The 19,459-nt window shown below is 39.7% G+C and overlaps 1 protein-coding gene across 1 annotated transcript in view; it reads right to left on the bottom strand.

Annotated features, from left to right (window-relative positions):
• The window catches only part of LOC124270676, a 111,679-nt gene that overhangs the window by 41,630 nt on the left and 50,590 nt on the right, over nucleotides 1–19,459 (bottom strand). The gene's annotated exons all lie outside the window — the stretch shown is intronic.

The raw sequence follows: 19,459 nt of genomic DNA, 5'->3' as shown, positions 1-19,459 counted from the left end.
TCATAAAGAAATGATTTGTATATCATCAGGGACTGCAGCTACATCTCAAGTATCATTGGATCTTTTGACTGCACACCAGAAAGGACTAGAGGCATACAACTAATTCCAGGAAAAGTTAGGGAATGGGGGAAGGCTTTCATAACACACTAAGAAACTCAAATTGAAAACATTCACTGACATAAAACAAGAAATCATAAAAAGTTCCTGACAAACACATTGTGTGGAAGGCAGACAAAAGTTTATTTCGAAATATGGTGCTCATTGCCCCAAACCGAAAATTGGACATGAGAAATATCCTCTGTCATCCTCTGGGACCGTTGTCATGGTCACTGGCAAATGGTGATGGAACACTTAAAAAAGACAAACAAAGCCATGCTATCAAGGAATCTTGAAAGCAAAGTGTCTTTAGCTGAAACCACTCCAAAACAAAGTACTGCCCTCCTTGATCCTCCTGAGTCTTCATGGCGACTACCATACTTTTGAGTTGAATTGGGTTTTGCGTCACATTGGCATTATTCCAGCCATATAGTGACGAGAACAAGTTTGCATTAATAAACATTGTAAGTACATACTCGGAATGAGTTTTATTTCAAAAACATATATATTCATTACATTGTCATTTAAAAGCAGAAAGGTCATAGCACCAAATTTAATGGCAGGCAATTTGTTAGTCACATTTCACAGTTACAATTTATGATAGTCACATTTCACAGTTACAATTTATGATACAGATCAACTTCCCTCATGTAGTTCACTATCAGATGAGCGCTCACGCGGGAGAACAGATCTTTTAGGTTTCTTGCATCATAATGTGAGTCCCTTGCAGACGATAAGTCCACGCATTCGAGCAGAATATGCTTGATGGTGAAAACCTCATCGCAAGAGACACACATGGGGGGTCCATCCCCATCCGTTTTCAGCAGATAGTCATGAGTAAACCGACTGTGGCCAATACGACATCGTCGTAAAATTACCTCATCACGTCTTGACTGACAACCCAAGTAGGTATAACCAATTAGGTCCCGAGTATAGCTTTTGAGAGAGGGTTTGAAATCACTGTACGGGATCAGCAGTGGAGATAAGGGCTTGTCAAGAGCTGCTTTTGCTGCAGCATCGGCTTCTGTATTACCTGCTATGCCGACGTGACCCGGCAACCAGCAGAGGACGACGTCACATTGGCCAGTAGAGAGGTCGTTGTAAAGTTCTAAAATGTCCAGAATGATTGGGTGACTTGAAGTAACATTTTGAAGTGCTTGAAGGCAAGATAATGAATCTGTGAAAACGATGAAGTTTTTGGAATGATTCTGCTGTTCAATATAGGTCAAAGCTGAAAAGATAGCTTTGGCCTCGGCAGTGAAAATGGAACTGTTGTCAGGAATCCTAGAGGAGACAGTCTTAGAGCCAATGACTGTAGCACTGGCAACTTGGCCCTCATCCTTGGATCCGTCTGTGAAAATGGATCTATGGGTGTCATACTTGGAACGTAACTGGATGTATTCCTGCTGGAACACCAAGGGATTTGTTTCAGACTTTTTGAATTTAGTGAGGGTAAGATCGACCTGTGGTTTCACCATCTGCCAGGGTGGTGAAGACAGGAGTCGGTAAGGTGCTATGCTATTAAGATCAATTTTAGCTGCAGATATATGTGGTTGAATTCTGTTTCCAAGTGGTGGAACCAGGCTTGGCAGTTTAGGAAACAAGTTTTCATAGAGAGGGTTGAAAACACAATTGTATGCTGGATTGGACTGATTTGAACGTAGTTTAGTGATATACTGCAGTGAAAGTTTAATGCGACGTTGTTCAAGGGAAGGTTCGTTAGCCTCTGCATATAGACTGTCTACCGGAGAGGTCCTAAAAGCTCCCAGGCTGAGCCTCAGGCCTTGGTGGTGGATAGAATCTAATTTTTCTAAATTGCTTTTGCAGGCTCCACCATAAACAATGGAGCCGTAGTCTAGTTTAGAGCGAACCAAAGATCTGTACAAGTGAAGGAGGGTAATCTGATCCCCTCCCCACTCTGTATTTGAAACGACTTTTAGTAAGTCCAGAGCCTTCAAGCACTTAGTTTTCAAATATGTGGCAAGAATGTCAGGTGGCGGTCAAATATGAGTCCCAGGAATTTGGCCTCTTCTACTACCTTGATGGGAGTACCATCTAAAGATAGGTCTGGATCCTTGTGTGGTCTGTATTTACGACAAAAGTGAATACAATTTGTTTTGGATTTTGAAAACTTAAAGCCATTTTCATTGGCCCATTTTTGGATTTTGTTAAGGCAGAGTTGTAGCTGCCTTTCTATTGCGTGCATGTTCTTACCACGACATGAAATATAGAAATCGTCCACGAAAAGGGACCCATCAACACAACTGTTCAGGACGTTAATGAGGCTGTTAATTTTGATGCTAAAAAGGGTGACAGACAGGATGCTGCCTTGAGGGACGCCCTGATCTTGGTGGAAATAATCAGACAATGTGGAACCTACCCGTACTTGAAATTTGTCTGTTGTTTAAGAACTGAGATATGAACTGAGGTAATATGCCCCTCAATCCAAATTCATGTAAATCTTTTAAGATACCATGTTTCCACGTTGTATCGTATGCTTTTTCTAAATCGAACAAGATAGATACAGTATGTTGTTTGTTGACTCTCCTAGCATTCCAGACGTCACAGATGGACATGACTGGGAGAAAGATACCAGTGGGAATTTACTGAAGCAGATGACAGGACCTCCAGCTCCAAAAATTGTTTTGAAACTCATTGGAATGTTCAAGAAGCTGTCGACCATCGGATTGTGCATGTCTGTTGAATGGTATGAAGTGTTCAGCAGCATGCAAGTTGGTAGACTGCTCCAATATGGCAAATTGTAATGTTTACCATGATGATAATGACGACAACGATGATGATGATGACGATGATGATCATGATGATAGTCAGTAACCACCCATGGCAATCAGCAAAGAATCCTTAAAATTAATGTGTAAGCCTTATTACATTGTAAACCTCAACACTCATGAAGTTATTCCATATCTACATATCAACATCTCTTTCAATGATACCACTTGTTGAGATTTTGTGAATATTTGGTATTTAGAGAAAGGTATTTCGTAGGAGTGAGTGAAGGAGTATACTTTACACCGCTTTTAGCAGGGCGGGGAACACCAGAAATGGGCTTCACATATTGTATCCATATGGGGAATTGAACCAAGGCCTTTGCTGTAACAAGTGAACACTTTAACCACTAGGCCGTATTTGGAAGGAAGCACAATCAATTGAAAAACATGAACATTTAAACCTTAAGACAGAACCATAATGTTTGAATGTACAGAATCTGTAATGTACAGAAATAAATTCTGCATGTCCAAGAAAGTTATTCTTATGTCTATTTTTTTAACAGTTTTTCAAACATAAATATATGCAATGATGTACATATCCTTGCAATTAGATATAAAAATGTGTGAAATTCAATACTGAACACATTTTACTCTAACATAAGCACCTTCAAGCTTTCAGTTTGAACTGGGTCATTGTTTTCAGGGGGTGATAGTCAGTTTTGGTAAACGGACGCCATTTAGTGAAAAATGGGACCTGCGTTATAAACCTGATTTATTTTAATTTAGATTTGAATATTAAATGGAAACAAATGTATACTTAGAGACATAGGCTTTCTAATTTGTGTAAAATCTCCTGTTAGTGATCATTATTTTCCCCAGAAAATAACAAAATATCTGCATTTTGGGGGGGAAATCCTATTTATTTTTTCCAAATTGTAAAAACTAATCATGCTTAACCCCCACAAATTACATATCAAAATGTGGGAAATTGAATACTGAACATATTTCACCCACATTTCTATGTTTAATGCTTACAGTTTTAGCTGTAGCATTGTTTTTGTAGACAGATGATCGGTTCAAGAAAATGGCTGCCAAAAACCTATTTAGCTGGGCATGGGAGGTGTCCATCACGTGATTTCATAAAGTACATACCTTAAGCTAAATGAAAATCATAGTTTGCCCCTCAGTTTGGTAGTCAAATCTCATCTGGCTCATGGGCTAATATCTCAAGCTTGTTTCTTTGTTTGAGTAATGGTTAGTTGTGATAACTCTAGTGGGTAAATATTTTTAGGGTGCATCACGTTCAGTTAGAAAGCACATGGCTGATGTGTTTACGGTCGGTTCTGAGACACTTAAATTACTTTGTGGATGCTACAGAAGGCAAACAATTAGGTATAACTTTTATCAGTAGCATAAACAAATATTGTAGAATGCAAAGAACACAATATTAATGTATATTATGTTGTATCTTTGCGTAGAAAAAAGTAGAACATGTGAGGTAAAGTTTCGCAAGATGACATAATGTCCTAAGCATATATTTTGTAAAAACGTAATACCAAAGGTATAATATTTGATTAATTTATTGATGCTCAACAACATTGTAAAAGAATTTCATTTCTTTATTGCAGTCAATCGTGTCAATGCGGCTTGTTTTGCCCTGCCAAGGCTGTATGATTTTTATTTGGATTATTGAAGAGTAAAACTTGAGTCAGTCACAAACGAAGCTGTAATCTAATCATTACATGAATTGACTAATTGCCTAAAATATGGTTGAAGCGCGCCACTGAGTGGTTCGACAAAACTTGAGGGGGAGATGCGTGTTGAGGATCAAAATATGGAGACACAACAAAAAAACTGAACAGCAAGAAGACAGTGGGCTAGGAATTAGAAAGTCTATGAGAGATAGGGAACTCACAGAAAAGGATAAAGAGTACAACGATGAAGAGAGCTGTAACAAGAAACTTGATAACCTAATGAAAGAGCTAAAGAGGTGTTACTTAAAGATGGAGGATGGAATGAAAATAAATGCTGACGCGAGTCAAATTAAAGAAGATCGCAAAAGTTGGCTAACCTTGTATGAAGATTATATATGTGCCCAAAAACCTTTGTTCGATGAATCCAGGGAGGATAAACTTTCACTCCTACACATGTATAAAGAAATATGGTTCACAGAGAATTATGATCCACTAGATAGTGGTAGTCAACAAAGGTCTGATGTCTTCAAACCATCAAGAGCTTCAGCAGAGTCAAGCCTTTAATCTAAATTAAATGAGGAACAGGTGGAACTCCAAGAAAAACTGCAATATCTTGAAGAAATTAGAGAATTGGAGATAGAGAAACTTCATATGAGACTAAAGGAGGAAGAATTGGCAGTAAGAAGTCAACTAAGTCTGGCTACAGCTAAAAGACGGATGCTGGGCGAGGATGAGCACAAAGCTGTGGGTGTGAGACATGAAATGGTTCTTGGCCATGGGGAAAGTGAGTTCATGCGGACTGTGCCTGATTCTAGCCTGGGAGAATTAGATGTTTACAGGCCAGGTCAAGGTGGAGAGGTGGTTGTGGCATAGGATGTTGCTGAAGCAGCTGCAGTTGAGAGGTGCAGTGAAAACAGTGGGTTCAGAACTTGGAGCCGTGCTCCAACAGCTGAGGATGCCAACGCCTGAAATGCAGAAATTCACCAGAGACCCACTGGAATACAAGAAATTTCTTCATCAATTTACAACAAGGATTGTGTCAAATTCCACCACAGATGATGAAAGGTTTCATTATTTGGAGCAATTGACCGTGGGTGAAACTTGGAGAGTGGTAAAGGAGCTCTCATACTTTGACGCTAATGTAGGATATGCATTGGCATTTACAGGAACCTAATGAGAGATATGGAAAGGATAATATCCTAGCCAATGCCTTTGTGAAACGTGCCCTTGACTGGACAATGATCCATCACAATAGCCCCAAAGGACTTGATGAATATGCAGTATTCCTCAGTAAGTGTAACAGCGGCCATTCAGTCGATTACGGCCTAATCCGTCGAATTTTGAACAGTCAGCAGTGCCGATCCATTGAATCATGCTTGAGTGGTTCTGTGCTCATTGGTCGAATTTCAGACCATGTTAGCACACTGGGACATATCAGAAAAAACACAAAACACAATGACAATGTTTGCGTGTGGAAAACTCAAATGGATATTATTTAGAACTACTTTTTAAAAAAAATTTCCAGATACACACAACATGCTTGTTATAGATGCTGTAGTGTTATGTTCATAGATTGGATAACCCATCTCAATATTTGACCTTTTGTAACCAAACTCTAATGCCAAACATGTTGGAAGTGTTCTTGTTGTTTGTTTTCAGATAACTGTTCTGACAGTTTGTTAGACTCCATGATATCCATCAGAACACATCTGTATCTTTGGATAGCTGACTGTCATAATATTGGCAGTATCAGATACTCCAGATAATGACACGTCATTATATCCCTATATTATAGATCAATGCTCATCAGTCACTGGATTGTGTGGTCCAGATTAAATTATTTGCTGACCACCTTCACATAACTTGACACCTACAATCTGACCAAACAAAAGAATACTCTAACAGAGGGACATAATTGCCAGCCCACAAAGTCAGAAAACTAACTGAACCACCAAGGCTTCCACACCAATGAAAGTCTACTACATCTGTTAGTCTAGACCACATAGAAGTGTAAATTGTCATAGCTCTAATAATTGAAATGGCTTGTTTGGGGACTTATTTCAAAATCGTATGCTTCCAACTGTGTCTTCTTGATCTCAGGGAACTAATGATCCTAGTGACTATGTCATTGGAAACCATGTTTGGAGTGACCTGCACCTTGTCCAACAGTTAAGTCCCTATCCGTAAAATGACAACTCCACAAGTACAAAATGACTTCCAGTTGCGCATGGTCAAGCACTGACATGTTTTGCTGGCTCCCGACACCCCCATGGAAAAAAACAAGTAATCCTCACGGAACCAGACTTTTTTGCTGATACAAAAGTATTGAAAGGTACAATTACAGCGTCCAAATGAAATTTTGAAGAAACTTTTTTCATAATAATATTACATACTTCGAGTGTAATTTTCAGTGTCCAACTTCCACTATGGCAGAGAATCAACGTGTTACACGCACAATGGCAGCTCAGCCAGCAAATGTTGATGAACTGATCCTTGCTTCAGAAAGGAGACTCACAGAACTAACTATCTCTACAAAAACTGAATTGCAAAACTCAATTGACTCTGTGAAAGGCGAATTTCACGATATGGGAAATAAGCTGGGGGCAGTTGAGGTTGATGTCGCTAATCACGGCTCCGTGATCAAGAAACTACGGAGTGAGCTATCCGACAAAAGAGAGAAACGTAGCTAACTTGAGAGACAGTACATCCTGAAGGACATTCATGACAGAAAGCAAAACCTCCTATTTTACGGTATTTCGGAATCTCCCCTAGAAAATACAGAAAGGAGGCTCCATGATTTCTTTGTCAACAACCTCAACTTTTCTGAGCACTTTTCTCTAACGTTCTTCAAGACCGTACACAGACTACCAGTGTCAGAGTACCAAAAGAAAAACAATCCGAAAGCAGTGAGGAGCATCATAGCCTGTTTCTCTTATATGCCTGACTGAGACACTGTTTATGACGCCAGAAAATTGCTTAGAAAGTCAATTATTAGCATACAGACAGATCCGCCATCCCTTTTGAAGAAGAGATGAGCGATGCTGGTCACCAGGCTGCCACCCTGCGCCAGGACACCAGTGTCTGGGCACGGGTCAGGCTGGTGTCCACTGAAGTTATCCTGGAGACACGCGACCCCCAGAAACCTGGGTCAGATATGACAACCAGTAGCATCAAAACATGTTATTGTTGACATTCTTGTCTTATGTTCCATTTTTCAACAATGTGTGTTAGGGCATAACAGGTTATTGAGTGCACTACGCTAATGTGTGCAGGTCAAAGTGTGTGACTCAAAGAACTTGGATACTATTTGTGTTTGATATGGATTCACAAAACTTAAGTAACCTTTTTGTTATCCTTTGATGTATGAATCACGTTCTTGATCTCTTGTACTTATTAGAAAGCACGACCTACATGTCTGTTGTGACATTTGATTTACACACTATTGAGTGTGCTGCCCTAAGGCGCGCACGTGAAATACACTTAATGTGGGCTGCTAGGGAGCACATGTGCCATTCAGATAATTTGGATATTATTTGTGTTTGATATTGGTTCACAAAACGTAGGTAACCTATTTGTTATCCTTTGATGTATGAATCACGTTCTTGATCTCTTGTACTTATCAGAAAGCAAGACCTACACGTATGTTGTGACATTTGATTTACTCACTATTGAGTGTGCTGCGCTAAGGCGCACATGTAAAATACGCTCAATGTGTGCGATGCAGATAAGAAAGCATGACCCATATGTTGTGACATTGAATTACTCTCCTGGATAGAATTACCCAATTATGTCTTGAGTTGATTCTTAATTTGTCATTGAGGAGATTGGAAATATCATCCTTGTATGCCATATTCATGATTTCCTTATTTTCTCTTTTTCCATAGTGGAAGGCAGAGCCTTTACCCTTCTACAGACAATAGTCCATGGTAGCAGCGGGTATTTCTTTGTTTTTATCTTTTCTATCCTTTATTATACCTAAACATAAAACCTTCACTTGGATACAACATTAATGTTCAGTCAAATGCATGTTTACAGTTAGAATAATTAATCATGGATAAAGACCACAAAATTAGTATAGTATCAGCGAGTTGTAGAGGCTTAGCCGATAAAAAAACCATAAAGAGGTTATGCGTTTATATAGAAAAAAGGAAATTCTCTATTATATGTTTACAAGATGTACATGTATCTGTTGAACTAGAGAATACTATGAAAAACAAATGAGGTTTAGACTGTACCATTTCTCCTTTTAAGTCAAACTCAAGAGGGGTAGCTATCCTTCTAAACAATAATTTTGATTATGAAATACATAAGATATCTAAAGATGAAAATGGAAATTATATCATTTTAGATATAACTGTTGAGGCATTAGATTCACTCTTGGACCAAATAGTCCTGTGTTTTATATTGATCTGTTTAAAAAGATTGTAAAAATGGGTAATGATTCTATTGCAATGTGAGGAGATTGGAACCTTGTTATAGACCCGTCGATGGACCTTGAAAACTATAAGAAGGCTAACAACCCACAGGCCCGTGAAATCGTTTTGGAGCAATTAGAAAGCCTGAACCTAACAGATGCATGGAGAGAAATAAATCTGGATACAAGACAATTTACTTGGTGGAAGAAAAATCCTTGCCAACAAGCTAGGTTAGATTTTATTTTAGTAACTGAAGATCTTTTTAATATGAGTATTGATATCTCCATTATACCTGGCTACAAAAGTGACCATTCCGCTATTACTCCATCTATATCGACACAGAAAAATAAAGAAAAGGGATGCAGTTATTGGAAGTTTAATACGTCACTATTTAGACGTGAGGAATATAGAGCATTAGTTACCGACTAAATGATACTAAGCGTGAATACGCAGACCCTAAATATACAGATGATGAAGTGAATAAGACTAATGATGAAGACTTACTTTTAACTGTCATTGACACCTCATTCCTAGAAACCTTTTTAATGAAAGCTAGAGGCAAATCCATTTCTTATTCCTCATATCTAAAGAAAAATAAGAGCAATAAATATAAAGAATTGGAACATAACATATGTCTTTTGGAAGATGAATTAAGAAAAGACTTTCAAAATGTCGATGAAACACTTCTTGCAAATCTTTCTAAAACAAAATCGAACTTGAAAAAATGAAAAAAGAAGAAATAAAAGGAATACAAATTTGTAATAGAATACAATGGTATGAAGAGGGAGAGAAACCAACAAATTATTTTTGCCATTTAGAGAATTGAAATTACACAAATATACTTATCAACTCTGTCATTATTGATAATGGTCATGAAATAAAGGATGGAAAAACAATCTTAAATGAACAAAAAGGAACAATTACATGTATTGTTAGTAATTGTTAGTAAACTTACCTCTGGACAATGGTAGCCTGATTCCTGTGGATTCACAGAATACATACAGAAAATCAAAAGAAATTTTAACACTAAGTCATAGCCATTCCTAGTGGTATACCTTATCTACCCCTGAGTTATCTACCTTGATCCTGACGTCACTGTATTGTTCTCCTAGAACCCTTCATAATTTTTCTAAAAAACAACACATCAATGACATCTTCTAAGGATAAATTCGCGGGGAGGACACAGGGTGGGAACTACTCCCCATAATCCAGGGGTAAGTTTACTAACAATTACTAACAATACATGTAATTGTTCCTAATTATAACGTAAACATTCCCTCTGGATTATGGTAGCCTGAATCCTAAGTAAGGAAGGAGGGTTACCCTTGGAAGATACTACCCTCTATACCACTAACTGAGAGTTGATTACTCAACCTCCTAAGAATAACTATGACTTAGTCAGAGATAAATAATTTATCTCCAGTTTGGTCAGTAGCAGTGAGGGAATACATTCCCAAAGATGGAGAGTCTTCTAATTTCCTATAGTTATGGTTCATATGATAGATATCATGATTATCCTAATCCGTATTAGTAGGAATAATATAATTCCTGACTCCTTAAATCCGGATTATGTTAGATTCCTATGAATATATCATGAATATATTCGAATCCCGAATTGTGTCATTAAACCTAATATTCCTTAAACTTATAACGTCACTTCCAGTAATTATGACGTCACTTCCTGTTTGATGACCTCACTTCCGGTCTTATGACGTCACTTCCGGTTCCTAGAGATTCCATTCTTATGACGTCACTTCCGGTTCTATGACGCCACTTCCAGTTAACTATCATTAGACTATAATTGTGTTCAACTCAAACTTAGGTAACCACCTTGAGCTCATAATCATATTCTAACGTGAAGCCATCAACCATAGCTCAGAAGTTAGAACTCTGTCCATATTGTGCTCGGTTAGGTGATATATCTAATGTAAATTCTCTTACCATGTCAAGTTGTCTTGCTACATGCTGTCCCTTGACCAGTATCCATCCATCATCCTTCCGAGTGGACCCTCAGACACCATCTCTCACTGCGTCATCCTTCCTGAAGATGTAGATGCCAGGTCAACACACACACAGACACAGACACAGACACACACACACACACACACAAAGGGTCAGTCAGGCGGAGGCAAGGTGCTGAGCCGCTACTACAGGTCCTGGTTGTAAACCTTCAATAGAGGAAGCAACAACCCTGAGGTAAAATTGGATAAAGGTCTTTGGAGATTTCCATTGACAACTAGACACAACTTGTTCTAATGGAACTGACGACTAAGCCGCTAAGGATGAAGCTAGGCTCTAATTTCATGGGGGGAGAAGTTAAGATCAATTAAGTCTTGATTCTGATCCCTATAAGTAAAAGATATAGTCTTTCTGAGCCATGAAGATATGGTATTCTTGGATATCTCCGAGTCTACATTTGTTTTACATGAAACAAACAGTCTGCGACGATTTCGTCTAAACGTCGAAGTACGCTGAATGTACCAGCACAAGGCACGTATGGGACACAAAAGTCTAGTCCTATCCGATCTAGAGGTAGAGGTTGGAAGCTGAGGTATACAATACATGTATATCCTATGTCCCAAAGGACCACAAGCTGAAGTTTGATTCTTGGCAATGAACACCAGCACAGTTCTAACAGTTATCTGTTTACATCCTTCCGAAAAAGTGATGGATTTAAAGTCAATAGCATGTAATTCCGACACTCAGGAAGCTGTTGCAAAAGCCAAAAGAAAGGCCGTCTTAAATGCCAGATAATTTAGAGAAGCATCCTGCAGGCTCAGAAGAGATTGAAGTACTAACATTAAATCCCACTTAGGAAATATCGTTGGAGACGATATATCCTTAATCTGAAAAGATCTGATCATTTTGTGAAGCGATGTATCCGAGCCCACAGATAAACCTTGAACATCCATGACTGAAGCAATAGCTGATCGATATCCCTCAATAGTATTATGCTTCAAATGTTTCTGTTCTCTTAGGAACAAGATAAAATCTGCTATCATTGGAATGGTGACAGGTACATCCAAGATTCCACACTCTCGTCTCCACTGGATGAATCGTCGCCACTTAGCGTCGTACAAGGCAGCTGTGGAAGGTCTAACGGATTCTGAAATAGCTCTGGTAGCTTCAACCGTAAATCCCTGATTCCTGAGTCACCTTGAGATAGCTTCCATATGTGTAGCGCAAGTTGTCTGACATTCTTGTAAACTCTGTTGGACTTGGGTTGACTGATTAGATTGTGCCACAACAGAAGACGTAGAGGTTTGTCCACCAATAGTTGTAGTAGGGTGGGAAACCAAGGTCTGGCAGGCTACACTCGTGCCACTAGATAAACTAGACAGTCGTCTTGTTGAATTTTTAACAGAACCTCTGGGATTAGTTTGAACGGTAGAAACGCATAGGCTATCATCCCCTCCCATGACATGGATAGGGCATCGACTGCCCATGCCAATGGATCTGGTACTGGACTAACAAATGTTGCTATCCGAAAATTCCTGGAAGTCGCAAATAAATCTATGTTTGGAATTTCCCACTTCTGTCCTATCAAATGGAATGCCTCTTCCTTGAGAGTCCATTCGGTCGAGATCACTCTGTCCTGTCGAGATAATGAATCCACTAGGACATTCTTCAGACCTGGAATGTGGCGCGCTCTGATTAAACAATTTATAGTATCCATTGCTTGATACAGATCCTGAGTGATCCCGAGGAGCTGTTGAGATTTGGTACCTCCCTGTTTGTTGATGTATGCAACTAACGTAGAATTGTCCGACACTAACATGAGACTCTTCCCGTACAAGCGTCCACCATAATATCTCCCTTCGGACTCTGTCTGGACAGGCTATGAGCAGTTCCAAGACCTCCATCTGAGACAGGTTGAGCCAGATGTGCGTGATTCTCAACCTTAGTCTTCCTCTTACAGTATAATCCTGGATTGAAGTAAGAGATCCTAGAAGGGACATCCATGAACGAACTGATGCAGTTGGCGTCTGTAACATTATTGGTTATCTTGGTTGATATTTCCACCCAATGATCGTAAGGAGTATAAATACGGCCTGCTCTTGAGTCCAAGATTGCTCCCAGAAACTTGATTCTCGTAGAAGGGACCAGGTCTGACTTGGTAGGATGAACTATTAGACCCAGATGTGTAAACACATGGATCATAAAGTTGGTTTGCTTCACGAGAACCGCTGTCACCACATTCCTTGCCAAGAAATCGTCCAGATAGCCGTGCATCGCAATCCTTCATTGATGAAAAAAAGCCAGAATCGGGGAGTTTATTTTTGTGAACAACCACGGCACTAGAAATATCCCGAACGGCAGCACCCTGAACTGAAACCTACGACCGTTCACCGCAAATCTTAGGTATTTGCGAGATCTTGGATGAATAGGGATATGAAGATACGCATCCTTTATATCTATACTTATAAACTTGGAATCCTGACGAATCAAGGTGCGTAGGTTTGCAATTGATTCCATCCTGAACTTTGGCGGTTTCCTCAAAAATAGCTTGTTCAACACTTTCAAGTCTATTATCATGCGCATTTCGTCCGAATCTTTCTTGGAGACTAGGAATACCGGTGAATAAAACCCGCATGTCTGATCCCCTGGAGGAAGTTCTATGATTGCCCGTTTCTCCAGTAGCTGATTTATTGCTAAGTTTGCCCCCGCTAAACGCTGGCCTTGAAGACAAAACCGATGACCCTCTGGAAATCAAGTCACTGGAGGTTGCTTGTGCCAAGGAAGAATAAACCCCCTGCTCACTACAGACAGGACCCACTCGTCGGATGTTATTAGTTTCCAATTGTCTAAGTATTGGGCCAATCTGCCCCCCTACTGGAGATTGTGTCACCGGAAATACAAATTCCAAATCCAATATCATTTCGAGGGACGTTTCCAATTCGTAAGGAAGAGAACGCTGAACGGTGAGACTTGAGTCAATATTTCTTGGAAGTTGATCTTGATCCACAAAAAGATCACCCTCCCCTACCTCTACCCCTAGATGAGGATGTGCCTCTAGTAACAGCCACATTTGTAGAACGCGCTCTTGAATCCGAAGCCCAATCAAAGGCAGATCTCTGAAAGTTCTGACTACGACTTGATGAAGATGGAGCAGAACGAGACGTAACACTGGCACCTCTTCTAGATCTAGTGTCAGCCCTTCCTCTATTTTGGAATAAAAGACCCGACGCCAAACATTGTTTCAAGTTCCTCGACGTCAAGGCATCTCTAGCTTCAATAGCCTGTTGACATTGTCTATTAAAGGTGTTATCCAATGCCAAGGGCTGGTGCAATAGAAAATCCCTTGAAACATCCGGTAAATTTCTCACTGAATCTAGCTGCTGTATCCGCTCAATAGCTGTAAGTCGTCCCAATATATTCACTTGAGTCACCATCGCATCGGCTAAGGACTGATACACTACATCCAGAAAGGAATGTGCTAACGCCACCTCTTGAGCGGTCATGGAAATCAAAGTGTCTTTCTTAACTCCCGTATAATCTTGAAACACCGGAGGGAGCAAAGCACGAACTCCCACAGAAAACCAGTTTGACTAAGATAGGGTATCAATCGCCGAACGGGCTGCCGTATCCAATTCCTTACAATTCTTGAAGGTACAGAACGGTGCATATTCACGAGAGCCTCTAGCATCCTGTAACTGTTTAAAGTCCTTGTCTAAATTTGGTTGATTGGCTGGGATAACACGATCATGAATAGAATAAATGGGTTTATGAGAAACCGTAGGCAAAGAATTCAAGTTCGTAGCCTTAGAGAGGCCTAAGTTGTAATTCTCCAACACTTTCTTAAGTGATGATGAATGTGGTAATGACAGCCTGTAATAAAACCTTGTGCTGACATGTCCATAGGATGTACCGTCAACAAGCCTTCTTTCATGGAAAACTCCGGTTGTGAAAAAGGATACACCGATAAATCCTCCTGATCCGTCACATCAGACACTAACGGAAATAAGGGCGTATTGTCCATGTCAAAATAACCTTGCGGGTCCATAGCCGTGTCCTCTGAACCGCTAGGCCCCTGCAAATCAGACTGCTGGGTTGATACACCGTTATCCACCATTATCCTCGCTTGAGCCAGGGCGGGAATCACATGCCGGCTGAGGCGAGTCAGAGCCATGAAAGCCTAGCCGCCCGGTCTCCCCGTGGGAGAAGGTAGCAGGCTTTTTGCGACAGGGAGCAGCCACGGATGACTGGCTCCCGGGGACAAAGGACGCAGGGTGTGTGGCCTGAACCACGGTCACCCCGGATCTGGAGCCGGCTGGGCCGACTCCATCCCCGTCGCTTGAAACCCTAGGTTTCTCCCCCTGAGAGGACTGGCCTCCTTTTTTACGTACGCCAGGGCGTGATAACCGCTTTTTTTAGTCAGAGCACCCCTGGTTTCCGTAGGAAGGGACTTGGGTTGCCGGCTCTTGCCATCGATCACGAAGCCCCTACACGAAGCCCCTGCCGTCTTGCCGGGTAATACAGGATCTTCCAAATGTTTTGACAGGCGATCAAATTTTTCGTCTTTCCTCATCTCCATATCCCGTACAGATTTATCCATGGCCGCTTGGATATCGGATTTAAATCCCGCCAAAAGTTCTGAGAACGCAGCTATATCCAACTGGGAAGAGTTTTTTTATTTAGATCTAGAACGAGACTTCATAGATAAAGGCAGAGATCCCTGAACTTTCTTCGGAAAACTTTAGATCCTAAGTACGTTGGAAATATATATAATTTAGATGCAAAACAGCAATGTGATTGAATATTAAATGGAATGCAATTTGTAACTGACCTATATATGAAGAATTGAAGACTTAATTTGAAATGAAAATTTCTCTCGATTATCTGCACGTCATGCGTGTGGACCATACAGAAAAATTATGAAGGATTCTAGGAGAACAATACAGGGATCAAGGGAGATAACTCAGGGGTAGATTAGGTATACCACTAGGACTTAGTGTCAAAATTTCTTTTGATTTTCTGTATGTATTCTGCGAATTCACAGGAATAAGGCTACCATAATCCAGAGGGAATGTTTACGTTATAATTACGATTTTACAAAACCTCTATAAATCAATATTCTAGCACGACAATGTGTGATACTCGATTCTGATTGGCTGAGAGCTCATCAAAACCGTACTTAAATGACAGTTTAAGGACCGCTAATTAAAGTGACCGATTCACCGCGTATGAATACAACGAACTCGTTGACCCTGTTGTTTGTAAACAAACATGTCTGACATCGGAGACTTCTACCTCGGCAGCATCTTTGATGTGTTTGAACTGAAAAGCGAATGGTTCGACGAAGAATTTCTGGAGCCTAACGCAAATGAAGAAACTTCGAAGCTGGAAAATTCTACAGGTAGCGATAATTCGTTTCACTCTTCTTAAATTGAAAAGTCAGCAGGTGTCAACTCGAACGCTAGGTGTATGTCTATTCATATGAAAAGGAAAGAAAAAAATGGACTGAAAATATTCCTCAATTTATCTCATGTATTGTACAAAATGTTTCCTTGCATAAATAATCACTTATTGCGAAATTAACACCAGTTTAATTTATTCATAAGTAAATATTTCACTCAAATTTACGATTTTACTATTTTAGATATAAAAAATGAGCCTGCTACCAAGTGTTTCAAAACAGTGACCGACAATGATCTGGAACATATTGTTTTGGATTCGAGGAGCAAAACCACCCTTCAAACAACTGCGTGGGGAGTAAAAATCTTGAAACGTAAGAGCAAAGACAATCCTTTTAAATCAACAAACTTATCAAGATTTGGCCTAACATATCCTATGATAAACGAGGGTGATGTAAATCATCTTGAACATGTTAAATAAAGTTGTTACTTACCTTTTAACAAAATGATATTAAAACATTGAAGCGCACATTAAATAATATATTTTTTATTAAAATATATTTCCAGAGTGGCTACAATTTCACGAACTCTCTCCCGAGTTTGAGACACTTCCAGTTGATGAAATGAACGCCTCTGCTGAAGCGATTCTCTACGCTGAAGTCCTAACTTCCGACGGGAATTATTATGCCAAGTCATCGTATGTTGGGATCCGAGCAGCGATCCACAGACACCTTAGACAGCCACCATTTAACATGAACATGAACATTCTTCAAGACAAAGAATTTTACTCGGCCAACGCCGTTTTTGCAGCAATGTTAAAAAAAATAAAGCAGTTAGGTCTTGATAATCCTGCACATCACAATGCCATTTCAGATGGTGATTTAGCTAAAATTAGAAACAAACAAAATTTGGAAAACCCTGTAGACCTTCAAAACAAAGTGTGGTTTGATTTGACCCTAGGGTTTGGACGAAGGGGCTGTGAGAACCAGAGGGTTCATTCCTTTGTTGTCGAAACAGACGATGTTGGCTGTGAATTCATATCCATGACACATAGCGAATCCATGAAAAATCATCCTGGGGGCGTCGGCGATTCCGAAAGTACACAAAGCCACTTATATACGCCGACAGGAACTCCCCTCTGTCCTGTTGTATCTTTTCGAAAAGTACATGTCCAAGTTAAATCCAGAAAATGAAGCCCTCTTTCAGCAGCCTCGTAAGAATGTGTGTGAGAATGATGAAGTTTGGTACACAAGTAAGCCCCTCGGTCACAACACACTGAAAACGATGATGAAACGGATCTCGGCCAGTTGCGAGTTGAGTCGGGTGTACACAAATCACTGTGTTAGATCCACCACCGTTACACTGCTTTCACATGCTGGGGTGGAAGCAAGTGAAATAGTTAAGATTACTGGGCACAAAAACTGCCAGAGTCTGTCCTCATATAACACTGATTCGTCAGCAGCTCAAAAGCGGCAGTATTCCGCCATACTTCAAACTGGGTCTAGCGGACATGACATCAACAACACACGTCCTAACCTGTCTGCTTCCGTCCCCGCCGTAATGCCCAGTCCTTCAACTTCCACTTCCACTGTCCAGGTTTCCCACATAAAAGCTGGTCTTATCCAGATTGGGAATAGTAGCGTCGTTATTAACAATTACTTCCACGAATAAAGTTAGCGGCGAGTAAATAACTTGAATGGGGCGAGTCGATTGTGATAGAGAAGGGGAGGTGAATAATTCACTTGATAAAATCAAATAACTGTAGTTGCTCACAGTATAAACTGTATATTTTGTGATCTATTTATGCTACTTGTTACATACTTGTTACATACTGGAACCATACTGGTTTCTGAAATAAAGCAAATTGTGCTGTTGAAAATGTCTTATTTTGTTCATTATACAACCTGTCCCTCAACTGGACGATTCCAAGCAATTTCCAGGAAAAAGGCCACTTCACGCCTTGTGTTCTTGCGCTCCAAGGAGTGCGGTTTTAAAACGCTTTTCTGTCGTGCTAGAATGAAGATAAAGCTACTCTGTTTTCAATTTTACGGTCCTTTATCATTGATTTAAGACCGCTAAATGTTCAATTTAGCGGTCTTAAATCAACGATAAAGGACCGCAAAATTGAAAACAGAGTAGCTTTATCTTCTAAATGATATTGTTATGAGAGTAGAGCCATATTTACAAAGATAGTGACACCTTCTTTGAATAAAGACCAATCAGATGCACTGGAACATGAAATTAGCCTTGAAGAAATTGCACATGCTATTAAATCAATGAAAAACAACAAAAGCCCCGGATTGGTGGGTTTCCCCATCGAATTGTTTAACTTTTTCTGGAAGGATCTTAAAATATGGGTTCTGAGATATGTTAGGGACACTTTCTACCAGAATTCTATGACTATGACGATGAACAGAGGTGTGATTACTTGTATCCCTTAACCAGGCAAAGATAGAAGATTTCTGAAGAATTGGCGTCCTATCTCACTCCTAAATGCATTGTACAAAATGATAAGTATATGTATAACAAACAAAATTAAAAAGACACTAAATCTCCTTATAAATGATAATCAAACTGGGTTCATCCCTGGAAGGTGCATTTCAGAAAAAATCAAACTTCTTTACGATATGATGTTTGAAACCTAAAAAAACCCAGAAAGGTCTTTTCATCTTGATAGATTTTGAAAAAGCCTTCGATACTGACTCTAAGAAATTTATTATGATGGTCTTGGATAAATTCTGCTTTGGTTGTAACATACAGAAATGGGTTAATACATTGATTTCCAATGCTTCATCATGTATCATACAGAATGGGCATTTGTCTTCGTTTTTCAATAATGAAAGGGGTTGTAGACAGGGTGATCCAATCTATCCATATTTATAATGATAAGAGACAACAAGAAAATTAAAGGTATATTGTTAAATGAAACTGAACATATCATTGGCCAATATGCTGACGATACTGAATTATTCTTAGACGGTTTGGAAGCCTCTCTTAATGAAGCAATGAAAACACTTATCACCTTCTACAATATGTCTGGTCTGAAGATAAACACTGACAAAACAAAAGCGGTTTGGATTGGTACAATGGCTGGTTGTAAAATAACTTTATCCCATGATTTCATGCTCGACTGGCACAGTGACAATTTTGATGTTTTGGGAATAAAACTA

This window comes from Haliotis rubra, unplaced genomic scaffold (genome assembly GCF_003918875.1).
Source record: "Haliotis rubra isolate DU_JTF1 unplaced genomic scaffold, ASM391887v1 Scf1536, whole genome shotgun sequence".
Taxonomy (NCBI): Eukaryota; Metazoa; Mollusca; class Gastropoda; order Lepetellida; family Haliotidae; genus Haliotis; species Haliotis rubra.
The sequence above is the reverse complement of the archived record's forward strand: the minus strand, read 5'-3'. Positions and strand labels throughout refer to the sequence as shown.